Below are 23,275 nucleotides of genomic sequence, written 5' to 3' on the forward strand. Positions count from 1 at the left end.
GTGGCGCCCCGATAAGCTGGACCCAACCATTTTTTTATGAGAATATTGTTTTGTTTTTTATTTTGATATGTATTTTTACAATAAAATTAAACCTTAAAACTTTGCTTTATTTGTTAGCGAATCCAAAAGCCCCTCTTTGGTTCCAAGGGGGTCCGTAAGATGTTCTGCGCCGAGGATCCGAAATGAGCTTAAACCGGCACTGCTTTCAGGACAAAGTTATCATCCATATTCAAAGCCTTTGTTTCGCAAAATGAGATTGTATTTTACTACTACTTAAACGCCAAAATGGCGCACAGCGAGAAGAAATGTTTACACAGCGAAAGCTGGTTTAAAGTTTTCGTGCATTCCTTTTCTGACAGCTTGTTTGCCTGGTTGAATTACGAGTAAGTCAACCAGGCATTGGTAATCCCGAAGGATTATAATATCAGACCCTTCGGAGCCCATCGACTCAAAAACCACAACTTCGTAATCTAATCTTGCTGATCTCTGAACAAGAAATACTTCTTTTAGGCTATAAATATTTTGCTTCCTTTCGTTTATTCTCGTTCTGCATCTTGTGTTTGTATTGCATAGTATGTTCCTGTACGTAGATGTAAATTTGCATCGGTATTGCTTTATTTAGTTTGTTTTGGTTGTAGTTTTCATTTGTTTGCGGTACAGTGAGGATTTTGGTATTGTGTTCAACTTAAGTTACATTTCCCATCGCATGTTTCACATGGCCAGCGTGATCTTTAATTAGCATTCAATTCATACAACAGAATATGCTCGACGAACAGTGATCTCCTCTTTACCTGCTACCGCCTGGTTTTCCCCGAGGGAACTCCAGTATTTGTTTGTAACACTATATGACCATGAAACATCAGGTGAATTAAAAGGGTCGAATAAAATGGCCGAAGCTTCGGCTGCATACGCATATGTAAGCGACTGTGCAAATATTCTGACGTTTGTTCGGTTTATTTACTTTTGTTGTTACGAGCTTTCACTGACAAAATTTCGTCAGCTGCAATTAGGAATAAAATACTGTACAATTGCCGATTAGAATAAAAATATGCCTTTTTAATTATGAATTTCGTTATTCGTTTTTCGCCCAGAAGGGCTATTAATTTCGTTCTGGCATTTTGCGTTGATTCACTTTTCAAACTGTTGCCACCAAATATTACAGCCCTGTATTTTATTTAAAAAAGTTAAATAAGGAAGAATCTGCATAAATGTATGTATGTTTCTCGCATTGTGATAAAACAACGGCAACTAAAGTTATCCAGTTTCGAATAATGTAATCCTCCACCGAATATGGGCATCTGGAAGCGCTAATTTGGAAGTTGGAATTGGTTTTATTATCTATTTCATATTTTGTCAGACATTAAAGAATTTTTGATTAAGGAACTCAACAATTTTAAAGCGAGCAATGGCAACACTGTACGGGGGGGGGGGAGGAAATATATTTTTGTCTCCAGCGCGCGAGACTGTGTATCGGAAATTCTAAAAATAGGCTCATTTTAAAATTATCTTGCCATATTGCCGTTGAATTAAATTTTATAGCTTAAGTGCGAAAAGCATGATATTTAATAAATAAAGGGAACATACAAAATGTTAAAAAACACCCCTTTGAGCGTAATGTAAAATCAAAAAAGCTTTCAGAATTTTTTTTTTTTAAATTATTTATTCCAGATTTAATGATACAGTCGTTCTTTTCATGAAGTTATATAAATATATATTTTTAAATTTCTCATTCCTATCTCTAGATTTAATGCCATCTTTTACAGGTTCACCACGGTGGCAAGGTGGTTAAGACCATTGAATTCATTCATCCAGGGTTCGAACCCAGATGAACACTCCCATACGTCTGAGTTTTTTGCTTTTCCCCATTTTTTAACGTGAATACGACTCACCTTTACTTAGAAAGACACGAAGAAATTGCTCCCCTTAGGCAGATACGTCTTGTATGCTTTCCGAAATACCAATTACGTTTGGCGTCAAGCGCCCTGTTAACAAAATAGTAAACGGTCAAAACCTGAAAATCGGGTTTAGTTTGGTTTGTGACTGTGGTAAAGAACTCGAGGGCTTTTTGCCTAAGGGGAGCGATACCTTCGAGGTGTATATTCTAAAGGAAACTGCTCGAATCCACGCTACACTTGCGGAAAACCATGAAAACGTCCATGCAGCCTGCACATTTTGGAAGTTGCAGCAATTGCAACAAGAAGTTCCTGTGTTAGTATAGACAAACACTAATTACAAAAACACACATACACACACAAAAGTATCCCAATATTTAAATAACATTGGATACACTTTGATCTACTACTTCGACCACTGCATTCTGGATTATTTAAAATTTTATGCCATGAAATTTGTACTAACCTATTGCACTTTTACTGCAAATTAAATTAACGTAGCAATGCAGAGGAAAAGCATTGTCGAGAGTGAATTGCTTAGTGAATTATTATTTTTCTTTTCATAAAACCATTTGGGGCAAAATTTCATGTAATTTTTAACAAATTCTACATGTGTTGCTTATTTGGCAGATATATTTACTAATTATAACGGAAGAAATTTGCCGTTACAAGGAAGAAACATTTCCGTTTACAATGTAACGAATACAATTGAATCTATCGAAAGAATACTGATATTCTTGATTTCTTCATTAGAAGTAAATAAATTCCTTCTTAGATGACTTTATAATCAAGAAGGTTTGAAAATAGAAAAATGTTACAGTGTAATACTTACAAATTTGCTTTACACAGTGCAGCAGAATTTTTGTATTCGAAACTCTTTCAGAATAGCTAAATCGCTGATATGAGCGCAGATGATATCGAAAAATTAATTGATTTGAAAATTGATTCCGGCATAGTTAATTTAACGAATTATCTTTAAACGAATTCTATATTAGTTTATCAAAAGAATATACGAACTAATTGTATTTTAATTCCTTTTGAGACAATGTGAGGCAAGTTTCCCACATTATGCCGCAACAAAATCTAAATATTAAAACCGACCTGATATTGCATCTGATATAAGAATTCATGTTTCTAACCTTGTGCTTGACATAAAAGAATTTGTAATTCGAAGTCATTAAAAACAAAAAAATGTTAAATTTTTTTTAATATTATTTGTATTATTTAATTAGTTTTACGTGGCATTTTTTGTGAAATTAAAAACTGAAAAAGTTTCTTTTCTAGGTATGGTGTCAAAAGGTGGAAAAAATGTTATGTTGTTTATGTAGCATATTTATGTTATCATTGATTATAGCTAAGGGCCCAAATTTACTCTAGCGTTCCTTAAAATCTTTAGAACATAAAAAACATTCCGCGATGAAAAAATTTCGGGAAACATTGTCTTAGGAGATCTTACTGTGTTGCCCAGTAAGCCAATGAATCATTGATCAACTGAGCCAAAGAATATGAAACGGTTTGATTGCATCCAAGTTCTTTTAAATTACTGAGCTATTAGTCAGTGGTCGGCTCTAGGTTGATGCCATGATGGGAATTAAAAATTTTTTGCTAGGAAGCAGTGAATAGAATCTTATGAACTTGAGATTAAACAGTTGATTCATGTTTCGTGAAATGGAAATTGTTCGTCTTTAGCAGTTTTCCTGTACCTTATTGTACCTTCTTTCTTGTGTCAAATTATTAACGTACGGTGAAACAAACAACAATAACAACAAAAAGGAAAGAAAAAGAAATTCAGTAATTGTACGTAAAAATAATGGTAATGAACCCTAAATGATTTTCTATACTCACATTTTCTATTCGTGTGAAATTTATAAATCGATTTCTACGATATTTTGAGACGATCCATTTTTTCTCATCAGATCGGATATACGAACCAAAATTTCGGTTCCTTGAAGTTCGTTGTAACGGGTCCGACTGTTTTTCAATGTGTGTGGTGCCATTTCCGCAGTCAGATTTTTCCTGTGAAATTGGCCACTGTCATAGTATTTAGTTATATCCTAGTACGTGTAACTTTTGTAAATTTAAGTTTTGTAAATGAAATTTCATCTACTACAACTTACCTTCCATTTAAAAATTGAATAATATCTTATTTATTATTCTTAGAATCAATTTAACAAGTCCTAACACGGAAGATGGAAAAAGGAAAATGATATGATATTTTCTAAAAATTATTTAATTATTCATGAGCAACAAAACCAAATAAAAGCTCTTTTATTAAATCTTAACTCTCTCGCTCTCTTTCAAATTTAATTTTTAACCTTTTCAAAGAAGATGTTATATTTAGACAAATTTCACATCCTGCAAGGAGGATGGAATAAATTTATTATTTCGATCTAAATTGAGTTTAAATTTTATTCAACAATAAAAATTTAATTTTATGAGTTGCTAGTAGTAGATAAGCTTAAGAATAAAAGCGAAATATTTGCATGTTTTTTTTTTTTTAAATAATCTTTTTATTATTATTTTTAAAATGTTTGTCTGGTTAAACCTTCTTGAAGTGTTAGACTGTAATCTAACGTTTTTAAACTGTAGGTTATTTTCTAATCTTATTCTAAGCTATTTTGCAAAATGCATACTAACAAATAACCGTCCCAAAGAATCAACGATCCTTAGAATTTTCGATACTTCGAAGCGAGGTTTACTATACTTTCTTGCTCGATTTAGGTAATGGGGACTGTTGCCTGTCGAGAAAAGGTGATCGCCGTACTGGCGATCATTATGCTACTCATATGCTCGCCAGGAAATGAAGCTTGGCGGGAAATAAAGTTTTCGAGACGTGAGTTGTAGAATGTTTACAATGGTAACAGATGTTGAATAGTTTTGTTTTTGTTTTGACAGCAACGCAAACGTCTCATTTTACGCTGTAAAGTAACTGAAAGGTTTGTTTTCAATCATAAGAAAAATTGTCTGTTATTTAGCTATTATGTTTTTTTGTTTCTATATGTTAGTAATGAATAATCACATGGCTGATGCACGCTTCCCCCGAATTCGCTGAATTTATTAAGAGCACGTGAGTTTTAAAATGTTGTGTATGAAATCCAGTGTTTATGAATAGGATTACTTAAATTGTTTCTTATTTCTAAATTGCCTTTTAAAGTGATTGTTGTCGTTGTTAACTAATTTATTTAATTCTTTTTAATATTTTGCTTTCCACTTTTTTTTTTTTTTTTAATTTGACAACTTTTTTTCGTCGAAATTCAGAGTATAAAAATTATCTACATTTTAAAAGGAAATTTTAAAATAAAATAATAAAGAAAAAAAACTAATGTATGGCTGTGAGATTCATCCTATATAATCTTCTGTTAGCTTGATTCAAATCAGTTCAGAATATTGAACATTAAATTATTTTAAAGAGAATGTAAAAGATCTACAATAGGGCAGAATGCCCCGTTTGCCAGTCTTTTATATTTTTAAATTATCAAATTACTATTGTTTCAAATAATGCACTAAAAATATTATAATTGAGTTCATTTTTATTACAATGAAATTTAATATTAAATATTTATGTATAAATATAGAGAGAAGTATGTATATAGAGATATGTTTGTTAATTGCTTTTATGTTATTATAAATTGTGTACAGTTTGGTCTCATATATAACAATAAATTCCAAGAAAGGAAGGTATTATTGAAAAAAATTAAATTTTTATAAAGAAAGGCCACTACAAAATTTACCATTCATGGCAATAAAATAATGTTTAAAAATGTAAATATAGTATATACTTTGTATGCATAGTATAATTTTTAAGTGGAGCCCACCAGCGGCTGAGCGGTAACGTCGCTGAACACTGGTAGTTCGGTCCGAGGTTCGAATTCCCTGAACGGGCTGGCTGCATGGGCATTTTCATGGTTTTTCCCATGTATAACGTGTATACAAGCCAGTTTCCCTTAAAAAGTCCTTGACGAAGGCATCCCTCCCTTAAGGCAGATAACCCTCGAGTGCTTTGCCATAATCTAATAAACCAAACTAACCAAACCATAATTTTTAAGTGAAAGTAGTTATGAAATGGTAGCATTAGATTCATTTACTAAATTTATTTGTATTTCATTTTATGTTTTTCTGGTAGGATAAATCTTATTTAAAAATCCTTCCTGCTTTTAATATGTTAACTGATAGGTTATGTTTTATAACAGGGTTTCTTAAACTTTTTTCAATCGCTATCTCTTTTTAACACTGAGATTTTTTCGCGACCCCCAAGACCCCATAATATTTACAAAAATTTTGTGGCACCCCATAAGCATTGCACAAATCCAACACACGCATGAGTGAAATCTTAAATTTTTTCACTTGTACTATAGTATACTATTGCAGTTTTATATTTTTACATTCACTTTAATTTCTAATTTTAAGACATAGTACAATGGGAAAATTTTAAATAAGTAACAGATGAAATGACAGCGTCACGTGCAAAACAAGGAAAATGAACATTTATATTATAAAAAGAATACGTCGAAACATTTTCGTTTCTTTCTTTGTCTTGTATTGTCTTTATCTATTTTCAGATACATTGTGTAAAAATATTTGGTAATTGTAAAATTATTATAAGTTAAAGAAATATTAAAACTGCTAAAATTTTTGGTGACCCCCTGCTGCAGATTGGGGTCATGACCCACAGTTTAAGAAACCCTGTTTTATGGCTCCCAAATTGTTTTATAATAACTGTAAAAGATTTTTAATTATAATTTCGAGAGAACTTTTTTTATATCGTATATTAAAAATTAAATTATTCATGTCCATGATTTGTAAAGCCTAAATTATTTTTTATAAAGTTTATAACAGAAATACATTGCAATGTATATATTTGCTGTAAAGCTAATCTTCAGGAAGAATGAATTGAATTTTTTTTTAAAAAATGGTGCATTAAAATAAAATAATACACTTAATATACTTAGGCCTTGTCACTTAATATAGTACTTAGTCTTAGGCCTGCACCGCAGGTGTGTGTCGTTTGGTTCGCCGTCACGTGATTACCCGTACTGCAGACTTTAACTACCCGTGGACATTTAATTCTGTTATGTTTATTTAAATGTTTTCGCAACAGTCAAGGACTCGAAAATCTTTATAACAATAGAGCTCAAAAGACGAAAAAAAATAGTCCTGTAAAAAATAAACTTTTTTTTAATTTCTTATTTCCTAAAGAAAGTAAATTTTTCTTTTTAATTTTTTAATCCACAATAGTCTACAAAACAAAACGAAATTCAATCTAAACAGGTGGTATAAAATTACAAATAGTATTCAATATTGGAAAAAAAAAATCAGTTTTTGAATATAATCGACGCCCCATAAAATCTAATATTGATTCTAAATGGTCGCGAGTAGTGCCCAGCTGACGTTTAGCACTGCCCCACAGTTTGGATATGGCATTCATTTTCGGGGTCTACAACATTACAACTGTGATTCATAGTAAAATGTTCATACTCAGCATTTTTTAATTCTTCTTTCTTATATCCTTTTCAGCAGTATGAAAATATAATGCTGCCGTCCGTGATATTTTTCTGAATAGCAGTCATCAGTGTTGTAACACAACGATCGAGATTGGCGAGCAGCAAATATTCTTTACTTTCTAGGCATAAATTCCCGAATACCCATTGTCCCTAAAGACCACGTCCAACGTTGTTTTTTCCTTTTTGTGGAAAGACTTTAAGGTAGCTATTCCAATCTATTATCGTATTATGGCTGATCAGTTGTTGTTGCTTATGCTCACTTGTCTGACGTAGTCAGCCCAAGCCCACGAAATTCCTCGTGGCAAGGACCGCTATATTACGCATGTAGTTGGCAACAGCCTTGAGCACCTAATAGGTGACAGTGCTATTTTTTTCTATTTATTACGTGCTCCGCCCTTAGGCACTACACGGAAACTGAGGGGACAGTGCTATTTGGCTCAGTTTCGCTGCCCAATTTTGATGGAGAGCAATCCCTGGAGGACGGGTCCGAGGGTCTCCCACCCTTTTCCCATTCCTCCAAACCACACGCGACTTTCACCAAACCAAAAACTTTCAGCTCCCCGCATATTTAGAATGCCGCAATGCCGCACCGATACTATACATTTACAAACATCCATGCCTTCTCCGGGATTCGAGCTCGGGCCTTTCGGCCGGCAGTCCGCGACTCTAACCACTATACCAGTTGGGCAGTGCGGCTGATTTCTAATTAAAGTGTGCAAAAATCAGTTGATGTCAATTCAACCCTTTTTTATTTTACAGCAAGAACGTACGTAACAACGCCATATAGGAGCTTTGTTTGAGTTAAAAGCTAATTTCATCGGATGATTTTGAGAACAAAGTCTATTATTATGAATTGTTCCTTTCTCCTGAAAGACTCTTATGACAGTCTTTTCGTCGTTAAGTAATTTCTAAATTATGTAATCCATCGTACTAAAAACAAATGGCGAAGTATGGCAAAAAAAAAATAACGAGTGACGATAATTCAAACGTTAAATTCTCGAGCCACGATATTTGGCGTGTTGTTGTAGAATTGTTTTCCTCTCATTTTTTCTTCATTTTTAACTGACGCCGCTCTAACGGAATAGTACCCGAAAATCTTTTCAAAATGAAACACAATGCTAATATAAAAACAACTGGCAAAAGAAAATATAAAACGATGCTAATATTGTACGATATGCCACACGTGGAGCCGATGTAACACGATCTACAAGTCGGTGACACATCTCGGCTGATCAGAGATTCATTATCGGGGGTGGCTATAATAAGAAAGTACTTAATGAAGCGTCTCTAGCTATCTAACAGATTTTTCTAAATTGAACTGCGTTATGCTATAAAATTTAATTTAGTTAGATAAAATCTATTTCTAAAATGTTACAAGATTAACATAAAAGAGCTCGAAACAATTCCCTCAAGAAATTTCCTCGTCTCCTGAAAGCAGCAACCCCCGTTCAGTAAATAAATAATTACAAAATGCTGCATCAGTTTCTTAGAAGCATCTATGCAAATTATGAAAATGATGAATATTGTTTGTTATCATTTTTAGAGAGCAGCCAGGGAGTTTATTCGAGTTTATTCAGAGATCGATAGTTTATTCCTTCACTATTTTTCATGAAGCAATTAACTCCAGATACAGTTACTATCAGGCATTATCAATAAAAATAAATTATAATTAGATTTTGAGGACCAAATAGAACTTAAATGAATTCTATGCCAAAAGATGGCGGAAGTTCAACGAGGAAGTTAAAAAATAGAAAATCTGATTTTTCATTTTTTTATTAATAAAATATTTTAATTGCTGAGGATAAATGTAAAACACCACGGATTAAAACAAGTGGGGAAATCATTAAAAAGTACCAAACTGAATGTAGTTAGAGTTATCACATATTTTTAAACAACATAAAATTGAGAAAACCGTAATATCTGAATTAGTAATCTGTCCAGTTCCGACATTCTAAGATTAAACATCTTAGAGTGAAAATTTCGATGATGAATCAAAGTTGAAGTATTTCAAGCAATTAAAATTAAGTCTAATTTTCGTAGTATATATTTTTATACCTAGTGTACCTAGTATATGTGCGGTTTCCTAAATCATTATCATATGACTATCCATGCTCAAGTATATAAACTAGCAGAAAAGAAAACTTCACTGCTAGGTCACTTCGTTCACTGATATGTAACGTGTATACGAGCCAGAGAATCGGCCGAGGGATAAACTCGCTGAACACTGGTAGTTCAGTCCGAGGTTCGAATCTTGCAAACGGGCTGGATGCATGGGCGTTTTTGTGGTTTTCCCCATGTGTAACCTGTATAAGAGCCAGTTTCCCTTAGAAAGTCCTCCACGATGAAATCTCTTCCCTTAGCAGATAGTCCTCGAGGCTTTGCCGTCATCTCATAAAACCAAACCAAGAATCTCCACGAAGATCTTAGAAAATTCTCCACGAAGGCATCCTTCCCCTCATCAGATAGCTGTCGTGTGCTTTGCCGTAGTCAAATAAACCAAACCAAACCAAACTCTTTCGTTCACTAATGCTTTATGAGAGAGCAGCTTTCATTAAATATCCCATGAATTGAGCTGATTTGCTTTAAAATGTCAGCTTATATTAATAAGAATTAAAATTGTTTAACTGATCAGTCTACATATCCAAGTGTTCTCAGTAACCGATGAATGAGTTTTGACGGCATTTCAAAATTGTTTCCATTCTTATTCCGAACCGCCTTCGTATAGCCTTTTATAAACAGATGTGGACCTTTAACTCCCGTTGTTTAAAAGCCAAAGATTTTTTAAAACTAAAACTCAATCGATCCAAATTTTAGACTTTCGAAGTGATATTAAAAATTCTTGCCGACGTGATTTTTTTTAATCCTTAAAAGAAGAAAGTCCAGGGAAAAACTGGAACATATGGAACATATGGTAACTCTGATACAATTTCGTACCTTTCATTTTAACACCTAATGTAGTTTTTCATTTCTCTCAATAATTTTGATTAAACCCGGGCTAATAATATCACTATTAATTTCATCGCGCAAAGTAAAAGTAGCATCTCAAAATAATAGCTAAGGATCCTTCCCTTTATTTAAACGGCCACTGCGGTTAGTCACCAAAACTGTTGAACTCTGTTGCCAATTCGTAAAGCTCAAATTTTAGAGATCAGTATTGTGAATTGTTTAATAAGAAATAATCTAGCGAAAATTTGAAATACTTGAAATTATAAAAAACAACTAGTTACCTGTAATAAAAATAGTATTGTTGCATATTATTCAACTTGTTCAGTAATGAGCGACATGATAAGAGACGTTTTCTCCAGTGATGTTTTGCGTTAAAATCGTCGATAATCTAAATATATAAAGAAGTTGTAGTATGTCTGTTTGTGTGTTTGTTCGCGATTGACTCAATCACTACTATAGCTATTGTCACCAAACTTTCTACAATTCTTTTATGTGTTCTGGGAAAAATTGACGTTCAAAACTCTGAAAACGCTAATTTTCGTACTCGTTTTTCCGAGTGCAACAGTCTCGCGCGTTGGAAATAAAAATGCTTTATTTCGAAAAGTGTTGCTACTGCTCGCTTTCAAATCGTAGAGTTTGTTAATCAAAATATTGTAAGGTTTATAAAATCTATATATAAAGAAGAATGCCTGTTCACCTCTTTGTGAAAGGGGTTGGAAATCAAACTCTATACAATAAATGTCATAAATATTTTACTTGCTCTAACGTACAAACTGCAAATACAACATAATATTACATCTTTAGAACACAGTTAAAATAAAAATAACCGCGTGCTGCCACATATCAGAAACAAAATCATAGAAAACTTCATTCATTAAAAAGTATAAATAAATTTATATTTTTATTATTTGTAACTTTTTACGTATAACAGGAGCGCCCCCTTTCGGCAAGCAGTATGTCATAACAATGGCTGTTTGTGTTTTTTTTTTTTTTTTTTTTTTTTTTTTTTTTTGTTGTTGTTGTTGTTGTTGTTGTTGTTTGCGTTATTGATTTCTGATTCAATTATGATCAATTTTTTGTCACATTTAATCGACTAAAATTGAATATAGGTGAAATAATGTATGGAACTTGAGTTTTTACGACTATCTGATTAGAAAGACGAAAATCATTAAAAACTGTGTGCCATTGTTGCTAATATAACGAGAGAGAATCAGTTTATTTTTCTATCGAAGTATATATCGAAGTGGTTTCCATATCGCATCAGACTGAAAAATGTATGACTATGAATCGTATTTTTTGCATCGTTATTAGAGAAGGATTACAGCGGTATCGTTCTCTCCGTTGTTAGATACATTACTCTCAATTTAACTTAACTGGCATCGGGTACTTCCGCTAGTAATAAATAATCTAGCGAAGATTTGAAATGCTTGAAATCGTAAAAAACACATGTAGTTACCCGTAATAAAAATTGTGTTGTTTCATATCATTCAATTAGTTCAGTAATGAGCGACATGATAAGAGAAGATTTCTCCAGTAATTTTGAGTTAAACTCGGCGGTAATTCGAAATAAAAGCAGACGATATTTGTACAGAAAGCGGTTTTGTCCCCCCCACTCGTTATTCATTGTATGTTATTATTTTCACTCTGTTAGTTACCGCAATTTACTTTCTTTCTTCTGTAATCGTTTATATGACTCATTCATAACTACGCAAGATATTTTAAAGAAATTTAAACAAATCGTTTTCCATCAGAGAACAAAGAGGAAGTGAAATTCAATTATTCTTGCAAAACAAACTGAATTTCAACTTCCGTTTCTTTCAATGTAACAAGCTCTAACAGAGCATTATTGTGCTTGAAATTCTAATTAAGTATTTATCAATCCAATGTTATCTTTAGAAGCATTCCTTCAAAATCGAAAGATTTGTACGATATTCTTAATTTCATCTGGAATAGGCACTTTCACATTCAAAATGATTTACAATGAAAATTTCCTTTTAATTAACATCTTTTTTCCCATCGTGATGATCATCAGGAATATTTCTTATTAGCATTAATTTACTGAACATTAATTTTTCTTATTATTTTTATTAGATATTAAATAAGGAATACATGCTTGGAAAATGTAGCAGCAACGTGTCTGTTGGATCGACAAACTGGAGGACATTAACCAAAACTTCATATCAGATCTAAAATATTGTTACTAATTTTGTGTTTAGATAGGTAATTTTAGTAGAATTGTAATTAAAATTGTTGTATTTTTCTGTGTAATTGAGCTCGACACAAATTTTTAAGGAAAAGTTCAGCCGGAAAAGTAACAATACAGAGAGGGGCACGTGCATTTAACATTGAGTAAATGGATATCTCGATAAATTGTATTGAAATTGAATAAATGTAATTGACCGCTATGTTAGCTGTAAGCCTAATTCCACACTCTTATTGCTTTCCAGTAATTTTGAGTGAAGAGCGACCGAGCGGTAAATTCGCTGAATACTCGTAGTTCGGTCCGAGGTTCGAATCCTGAGAACAAGCTGGCTGCATGAGCGTTTTCGTGGTTTTCCCCATACGTAACGTGTTTACAATCCAGTTTCACTTAGAAAGTCCTCCACGAAGGCATCCCTGCCTTTGGGCAGATGGCCCTCGAGGCTTTGCCGTAATCATATAAAACAAAACAACAACAACTTCCCCCCCCCAAAAAAAAAAACAGTATTTTCGAGAAACAGAACGTACTAGAAATATCTTGTGGACGGTTGAATACCATAAAAGGCCGGAGAGAGAGCATCTGAGTTCAGTTGCTTAGTGACTGCTGTTGAGAGTTGTTTTGTAGAGACATTAGGTATTTTTTGGAAGCATGCAAGAAGAAAAATTAGCAACGCCTTCGCCGGGAATCCAACCACGGACCTCTGGACTACCGGGCCAGCGTGCAAAACCACTACAGCACGAAGGCACGCTAGGAAGGCGGAAGAAGTACCTTATAGTTTAGTTAGCTGCTGTTGTTATAGTTGCGAGTTCAATGTGAGATCGGATTAGCTTTCTCTTTAGATGCGCTTTGCATTGCGTTGCCTTTAACTTTCTTAGTAGTTTGAAGTGTATCCACTGTTTGTACTGCGTGATGCTGTGAACACTTGTACGAATATTACTGTGGAAAATTCCAGAGTTCTGAAATATTTCTGTAGATAAAAAAGTAAATTTTACCAGCCTATTTTCGGACTTGTGCATTCAATTTATTACCAACCCGTAGGTACGCAACAATATTAATACGATTTTACTATAATGAACTTGAAACTTTGTTAGAGGATGACTAAGGGTGGTGATCGAACATTATAAACAAAGCAAATGGTTCAACGTGGGGCATTTCTCGTTCATACGCAATCCCCAAACTGAGCGTATAAGCTGGCGCCCGCGTCAACAATATTTGCGACCACTTGATCAACAATTCCAACTTATCTGTGAGGTTAGGATATTTTGTTGTCAACAAGTCTCATGCCAAGATCCTTCTGGAATTTGGTGGACATAAGTTGCCGAATTTAAGCTCCACTGTAGCACTTGCAACAAAAGTTGCGATATTTTGGCGCATTTTGCTCGATTTTGTACTCCCAGGCAAATGCTGTTAATGATTTTAGAAGTTTCAACAAGATAAACATCTTCCTTACAAACTGCTTGTTAATATAAGCTGGAACCGTATCATCTGTTAGATACTTCTATGTCATTCCGTCACTAATATTTATATCTCAAACTTTATGATTGGTTAATCCTACGGGGCTTGACGTAGAGAACTCTGCTAAGCTACTGGCTAGGATCTATGCCTAGGCAGTCTCAGCCACGGGGGTATACAAATAACGAACCTAGTGGTTCTAAAGGCGCCGGAAAGATCGCTTATCCGTCAGCCCATGGTACTGGCATGTCCTAGAGCAGGGGCTCCCAACCTTTTTGTCCCTAAGAGCACGAGCACATTCTAGAATATCTGTTGGACAGCAGGTACCATTTACTTTGTTCATTTATAGTTGGGTAGAGTTAGTAATACATGCACATAAAATAAGAGATCGATCGCATTTCGCTTTGTGTTGATATTTGTGTTGGATGCAATTTCTAATTCATTAAAAATGAGAAAACTTTAACATAGAATTTTATTGAAAACTAAAGCATTTTTATTCTGATCGCACAGCGGCGCGCACACCTTAAACGATCAGGGGGGGCGCTATGGGGCCCGCGGGCCATAGGTTTCGAAACCCCTGTCCTAGAGTTTGAGGTTCTTGTACCCTGGAGTTGCGTCCCGAGTAGTTGCCTGGGGATGGCGCCACGGGTTTTTCTGGGTAATGTCCATGGGCGACGGGTAACAACCCATGTGACTGTCAGATGGCAAATTTGACAACCAGTGTCGTCACATGGCGATGGCGTCAATCCTCTCCAAGGTGCGAGGTCAAGGGTTGAATTTCTGAGCTTGATTCTGCGATTGGATTGGAAGCGTACTGTTGGCTTAAATGCTGACAGAACGTAATGCCCGAAACTTACCATATACAGGGTGTCCCGTAAATGTTGCGACATACTTCTGGGGGAGGTAGGGCACATCATAAGCTTTAAGAATTGCGATGGAACCCAAGCCCAGAAACGTCACTGTGCGCCGGCCAGGGGGTGTTGTACAGGAGATTGCTAGTAAAAAGTGAGGATGGTCTCATTCGGGGGGGGTAGGAACCCTACGAAGAGCATGGAACGCTATACTAATGGAGAGTTCGTAGACATTCACTTGTGTATAGAATGGTAATGGACGATCCGCTACCCGCATTTACCCGACAAACATCAACCACACCACAGTTTGTTTGCACGTCTGCATCAAAATTTGTGCGACTACGGGAATGTTTGTGTTGAGGAGCGATCAAAAGTGTCGTGTATGACGATCCTGTTTTGTCTGAAATGAATTTCGTGACAAGTCTCGCCTGCGCAGCTGCTACAATCAAAGAAACTCCCGGCGTGTTTGAACATGTCCGGCAATCAATGGTCCGTCGGTATCAGGCATGTTTGGCGTCTGATGGTACAAACTTCGAGCATCGGTTGTAACCTTCAAGCTGTCGTACACCATTTGTATTCATGTCCAATAAATGTTTCAAATCAATCACTCTCTTGTTTCCTTTCCCATCTTCTACCTCTGCTACCACTTACCCCTGGCATTTCAAGGCATGGGTTCCTATGCAATTCTTAATCCTCATGATGTGTCCTACCTCCCCCAGAAGTTTGTCTCAACATTTACGGGACACCTTGTATATGTTACCATAAATCTCTATTCGTTTGCTGAAGAAAATGCCTATACTGCGCGTCACGCTACTCAAGCAACAGTCACTGCCTGGCATACCACCTGCCAGGAATGCGTTTTTTCATGCTGTAATTCACATATATATTATGTTTGCGAATCTGCGTAAATATTGTTGTCACGCCTGCCGCTTTATACGCTCTGTTCTAAGGTTTGCGGGCGAGATCTTGATGCCACAAATTGTCCAGTTGTTTTGTTGACGTGCTTGATCACCTCTGAAAGTTTCGTGGTATCGTCGTAAAGCCCGATAGCTTTCCTTGTTAGATTGACTGCAAGGTATAGCAGCATCCAGGGAGCACCAAATTGATATTACGAAATTTTAGGATGCAATGTTTTGCATTCTTGGCACACACAAGGGGCGTAAAACCCTCAGTTGCTCTCGGGCGCTGAAAATCCTAGCTACGGCTCTGGTTGCAACAGTGTTATTTATAGACTTCCATGTCTCTGCTTAAATTCTGGATCGGCGAGCTCTCGATGCGAAATCTCGCAATACAGGAGGACTACATAAACAAGCATGAAACGGAAAGTCACACGACAGAAAAATTATTAGAAAAAATACAGAACAGAAAGTGGAAAGAGCCAGATTAAAATGAGGAATTAAAAGGACTATTGCTTAATTAAAATTAGTAGTTTTCTTTGATATTTTATATCTTTCATACATATATAAACATCATAATTAATGAAGCATGAGATAAATGTGCTTTAGCTCAAATAAATGTTAACAATTTTTGTATAGAAAAGTGCAAACTAAATGTATATCATCTCCAACCTATCGATAAAATGTCGTACTTTTATAATGTCGTACAGTTATAAAAGAGAGTTATAGCGTGAGTAGTAGCAATAAGCGTACTGACGCTCATGGCCAGGCGTAGTATAATCTCAAAAGAGGTAAAGAAGTGTATTGCGCACATCGAAATCGAGGTGTATTCCAGACAAGTATGACATAGCAAACACAACTTTTCGCGTCCATATACAGGACGTACATCAAGTTGGACGTATTTCAGAGCTGGCGTATGCCAAGATATGCGTTATACGTATACGACTGTATAACTTTTCTTATTTGCAACATATTTCTGAAGATTTTATTGCGCTTTCTACCACTTTAAAAAAATAATGAAGAAGAGTAGTTTTTCCATCGACTCCATGCTCTTTTGGTTGCCTTTACAGTGACGTTTTTATGATTTTATTTGCTCCCAAATTTTTCTTGGCCCCCTTTTTCCCCCTGTATATTTTCCCAGCAATAATGATCTTTTAATGTTATATAGGAAAGAGATCTGAGACATCTACTACCGTTACCAACAGAAAAAAAAAGGAGCAAATATTATTTTTCGATGATGTATGGCAAATAATTGTTTTATTTAAATTAATGTATTCTGACTCTTGATTTAGAGCTTTGTGTATGGGTAACATCAAATATTTATAGATGATATTATTTGCTCGGAACAATGGTAGTTTAGAAAATTAACTTAGTAGGTAGGTCAAATACTTTTTCGTATGTACTTATCACAAAAAAAGTAGGTCTTGGTTTTTTTACTTCGACTTGAATGCTTAAAGATGTTCGTAGCTTATGTCTGTAATTTTCACTACTAATTGACGGTATTAAGTGATTTTTCTTGGTTACAGTGTAACGAGATAGATATTATTATTCGTATAATTATTACTAATAATCATAATTTATTATAACTTTAGCTACCATACATTTTATTATCATATTTACTGCTACTAAATGTATACTTTTATAATTTCCCACGTGCAAATGGCATTTGCAGTACATTTTTGGAGTTTTTAGAGATCGGAATTAAGTAAAAGTCTCACATTTAATAGTGTACGATTAAAGCAAAAGAAGTTTTATTTGATCACAGTTAGAAACTTTGTTTTGAATGCAATAATTATAATATGTGTTATAATCAGATGATATCTGCAATTTCTCCACATTTTGGGAATTAATGGTATATGGAGACGTTATAAGCGTTTGAGTGTCTTACAGAAAAATAACATTTCTCGTTTTTTAATCTACTCAGCAATTTCAACACCATAATTAATATATGTATTGATCGAGCGATGAACGAACAAAAATTTAATTTGCAACATGCTTATGATAAGAAAACTGTTATCCTCTACCAATTAAGAAAATATGGGCATGAAAGATAGAATTGAAAAATATAAGAAAAAATAGTGATATTAGGAACTTAGTGAACTTCGTGAGACGCTGAGATGGTTCCAGGACAATTCTTAGGCCATTGGCTGCTCACGTACTTTCCTAGGATTGCCACCCCCAAATTAAAAAAAAAAAAAAAAAAAATGTAATGATTAATAAAATTTTTATTTCATACTCACTAAATATTTGCATATGACAAATTGTATTAAAAGTACTTACATATGACAAATACTTACAATGAATTTAAAATATTTAGCCGTGGCTTCGTGAGAATCAGGCCGCCCCTGATTTTCTCTGCCCGCGTATTTTTACGCGCTGCATCATCGCTAGGAACGGTCTTGGATGGCTCCCTTTATTTCAAAGAGTCAAACATATTCTACTCCATTAATTGAAAGTACTTCATTCTGTTTCATAGAACGCCAGTCAAAAATTTTGCACGGAACATCCAAATGTAGTAAGTACTTTATTTCACCTCTCTCGAGTAGCTATGCAATGACATCACAGCCAATAAACGAGTTTCTTTTTTGAATATGGCAAAGCACATAAGAGAGATCTGGCTGAGGGGATGTATGCATTCGTATACGACTTTCTCAGGGAAAAGGCCGTATTGCACCTAACAAATGGAGAAAACCACGAAATTCAAAATGCAACCAGGCCTTTCGCCTGAGTTCGAACTATCAGTATTCAGAAGTCTAACTCGGCCATTTGTAGATCCCTATTAACCAGGAAAAATGAACATCGATCCGATAATCCCCCTAAATTTTCAACTTTTTTAGGGAAGGGGGAGAATCATTGTGGATTACTGACTTACATGATGTTGGCAGTTGCGAATGACGACCAGTCATGATTAAGTTCTTCCAGGTAGTGCAGGTTTATCCATTGGGCGCTTGGGGCGGGCGCCCAGGGGCCCCGATAAGCTGGACCCAACCATTTTTTTAATGAGAATATTGTTTTGTTTTTTATTTTGATATGTATTTTTACAATAAAAATTAAACCTTAAAACTTTGCTTTATTTGTTAGCGAATCCAAAAGCCCCTCCTTGGTGCCAAGGGGGTCCGTAAGATGTTCTGCGCCGAGGATCCGAAATGAGCTTAAACTTGAACTACTTTCAGGACAAAGTTATCATCCATATTCAAAGCCTTTGTTTCGCAAAATGAGATTGTATTTTACTACTAATTAAACGCCAAAATGGCGCACAACGAGAAGAAATGTTTACACAGCGAAAGCTAGTTTAAAGCTTTCGTGCATTCCTTTTCTGACAGCTTGTTTGCCTGGTTGAATTACGAGTAAGTCAACCAGGCATTGGTAATCCCGAAGGATTATAATATCAGACCCTTCGGAGCCCATCGACTCAAAAACCACAACTTCGTAATCTAATCTTGCTGATCTCTGAACAAGAAATACTTCTTTTAGGCTATAAATATTTTGCTTCCTTTCGTTTATTCTCGTTCTGCATCTTGTGTTTGTATTGCATAGTATGTTCCTGTACGTAGATGTAAATTTGCATCGGTATTGCTTTATTTAGTTTGTTTTGGTTGTAGTTTTCATTTGTTTGCGGTACAGTGAGGATTTTGGTATTGTGTTCAACTTAAGTTACATTTCGCATCGCATGTTTCACATGGACAGCGTGATGTTTAATTAGCATTCAATTCATACAACAGAATATGCTCGACGAACAGTGATCTCCTCTTTACCTGCTACCGCCTGGTTTTCCCCGAGGGAACTCCAGTATTTGTTTGTAACACGATATGACCATGAAACATCAGGTGAATTAAAAGGGTCGAATAAAATGGCCGAAGCTTCGGCTGCATACGCATATGTAAGCGACTGTGCAAATATTCTGACGTTTGTTAGGTTTATTTACTTTTGTTGTTACGAGCTTTAACTGACAAAATTTCGTCAGCTGCAATTAGGAATAAAATACTGTACAATTGCCGATTGGAATAAAAACATGCCTTTTTAATTATGAATTTCGTTATTCGTTTTTCGCCCAGAAGGGCTATTAATTTCGTTCTGGCATTTTGCGTTGATTCACTTTTCAAACTGTTACCACCAAATATTACAGCCCTGTATTTTATTTAAAAGAGTTAAATAATGAAGAATCTGCATAAATGTATGTATGTTTCTCTCATCGTGATAAAACAACGGCAACTAAAGTTATCCAGTTTCGAATAATGTAATCCTCTACCGAATATGGGCATCTGGAAGCGCTAATTTGGAAGTTGGAATTGGTTTTATTATCTATTTCATATTTTGTCAGACATTAAAGAATTTTTTATTAAGGAAGTCAACAATTTTAAAGCGAGCAATGGCAACACTGTACGGGGGGGGAATATATTTTTGTTTCCAGCGCGCGAGACTGTGTATCGGAAATTCTAAAAATAGGCTCATTTTAAAATTATCTTGCCATATTGCCGTTGAATTAAATTTTATGGCTTAAGTGCGAAAAGCATGATATTTAATAAATAAAGGGAACATACAAAACGTTAAAAAACACCCCCTTGAGCGTAATGTAAAATCAAAAAAGCTTTCAGAATTTTTTTTTTTTAATTATTTATTCCAGATTTAATGATACAGTCGTTCTTTTCATGAAGTTATATAAATATATATTTTTAAATTTCTCATTCCTATCTCTAGATTTAATGCCATCTTTTACAGGTTCACCACGGTGGCAAAGTGGTTAAGACCATTGAATTCATTCATCCAGGGTTCGAACCCAGATGAACACTCCCATACATCTGAGTTTTTTGCTTTTTCCCATTTTTTAACGTGAATACGACTCACTTTTACTTAGAAAGACACGAAGAAATTGCTCCCCTTAGGCAGATACGTCTTGTATGCTTTCCGAATACCAATTACGTTTGGCGTCAAGCGCCCTGTTAACAAAATAGTAAACGGTCGAAACCTGAAAATCGTATTTAGTTTGGTTTGTGACTGTGGTAAAGCACTCGAGGGCTTTTTGCCTAAGGGGAGCGATACCTTCGAGGTGTATTTTCTAAAGGAAACTGCTCGAATCCACGCTACACTTGCGGAAAACCATGAAAACGTCCATGCAGCCTGCACATTTTGGAAGTTGCAGCAATTGCAACAAGAAGTTCCTGTGTTAGTATAGACAAACACTAATTACAAAAACACACATACACACACAAAAGTATCCCAATATTTAAATAACATTGGATACACTTTGATCTACTACTTCGACCACTGCATTCTGGATTATTTAAAATTTTATGCCATGAAATTTGTACTAACCTATTGCACTTTTACTGCAAATTAAATTAACGTAGCAATGCAGAGGAAAAGCATTGTCGAGAGTGAATTGCTTAGTGAATTATTATTTTTCTTTTCATAAAACCATTTGGGGCAAAATTTCATGTAATTTTTAACAAATTCTACATGTGTTGCTTATTTGGCAGATATATTTACTAATTATAACGGAAGAAATTTGCCGTTACAAGGAAGAAACATTTCCGTTTACAATGTAACGAATACAATTGAATCTATCGAAAGAATACTGATATTCTTGATTTCTTCATTAGAAGTAAATAAATTCCTTCTTAGATGACTTTATAATCAAGAAGGTTTGAAAATAGAAAAATGTTACAGTGTAATACTTACAAATTTGCTTTACACAGTGCAGCAGAATTTTTGTATTCGAAACTCTTTCAGAATAGCTAAATCGCTGATATGAGCGCAGATGATATCGAAAAATTAATTGATTTGAAAATTGATTCCGGCATAGTTAATTTAACGAATTATCTTTAAACGAATTCTAGATTAGTTTATCAGAAGAATATACGAACTAATTGTATTTTAATTCCTTTTGAGACAATGTGAGGCAAGTTTCCCACACTATGCCGCAACAAAATCTAAATATTAAAACCGACCTGATATTGCATCTGATATAAGAATTCATGTTTCTAACCTTGTGCTTGGCATAAAAGAAATTCGAAGTCATTAAAAACAAAAAAATGTTAAATTTTTTTTAATATTATTTGTTTCATTTAATTAGTTTTACGTGGCATTTTTTGTGAAATTAAAAACTGAAAAAGTTTCTTTTCTAGGTATGGTGCCAAAAGTTGAAAAAAATGTTATGTTGTTTATGTAGCATATTTGTGTTATCATTGATTATAGCTAAGGGCCCAAATTTACTGTAGCGTTCCTTAAAATCTTTAGAACATAAAAAACATTCCGCGATGAAAAAAGTTTCGGGAAACATTGTCTTAGGAGATCTTACTGTGTTGCCCAGTAAGCCAATGAATCATTGATCAACTGAGCCAAAGAATACGAAACGGTTTGATTGCATCCAAGTTCTTTTAAATTACTGAGCTATTAGTCAGTGGTCGGCTCTAGGTTGATGCCATGATGGGAATTAAAAATTTTTTGCTAGGAAGCAGTGAATAGAATCTTATGAACTTGAGATTAAACAGTTGATTCATGTATCGTGAAATGGAAATTGTTCGTCTTTAGCAGTTTTTCTGTACCTTATTGTACCTTCTTTCTTGTGTCAAATTATTAACGTACGGTGAAACAAACAACAACAACAACAAAAAGGAAAGAAAAAGAAATTTAGTAATTGTACGTAAAAATAATGGTAATGAACCCTAAATGATTTTCTATACTCACATTTTCTATTCGTGTGAAATTTATAAATCGATTTCTACGATATTTTGAGACATTTTTTCTCATCAGATCGGATATACGAACCAAAATTTCGGTTCCTTGAAGTTCGTTGTAACGGGTCCGACTGCTTTTCAATGTGTGTGGTGCCATTTCCGCTGTCAGATTTTTCCCGTGAAATTGGCCACTGTCATAGTATTTAGTTATATCCTAGTACATGTAACTTTTGTAAATTTAAGTTTTGGAAACGAAATTTCATCTACTAAGACTTACCTTCCATTTAAAAATTGAATAATATCTTATTTATTATTTTTAGAATCAATTTAACAAGTCCTAACACGGAAGATGGAAAAAGGAAAATGATATGATATTTTCCTAAAATTATTTAATTATTCATGAGCAACAAAAGCAAATAAAAGCTGTTTTAGTAAATCTTAACTCTCTCGCTCTCTTTCAAATTTAATTTTTAACCTTTTCAAAGAAGATGTTATATTTAGACAAATTTCATATCCTGCAAGAAGGGAATAAATTTATTATTTCGATCTAAATTGAGTTTAAATTTTATTCAACAATAAAAATTTAATTTTATGAGTTGCTAGTAGTAGATATGCTTAAGAATAAAAGCGAAATATTTGCATGTTTTTTTTTTTTTAAATAATCTTTTTATTATTATATTTAAAATGTTTGTCTGGTTAAACCTTCTTGAAGTGTTAGACTGTAATCTAACGTTTTTAAACTGTAGGTTATTTTCTAATCTTATTCTAAGCTATTTTGCAAAATGCATACTAACAAATAACCTTCCCAAAGAATTAACGATCCTTAGATTTTTCGATACTTCGAAGCGAGGTTTACTATA

General features: G+C 34.4%; 1 protein-coding gene across 4 annotated transcripts in view; it reads left to right on the plus strand.

The window, feature by feature from the left end:
* The window catches only part of LOC118185996 (5'-3' exonuclease PLD3-like), a 231,314-nt gene that overhangs the window by 157,338 nt on the left and 50,701 nt on the right, over positions 1–23,275 (plus strand). The window lies entirely within an intron of this gene.

Source organism: Stegodyphus dumicola, chromosome 9 (genome assembly GCF_044657685.1).
Source record: "Stegodyphus dumicola isolate Sdum_Otavi_A_Nest chromosome 9, ASM4465768v1".
NCBI lineage: Eukaryota > Metazoa > Arthropoda > Arachnida > Araneae > Eresidae > Stegodyphus > Stegodyphus dumicola.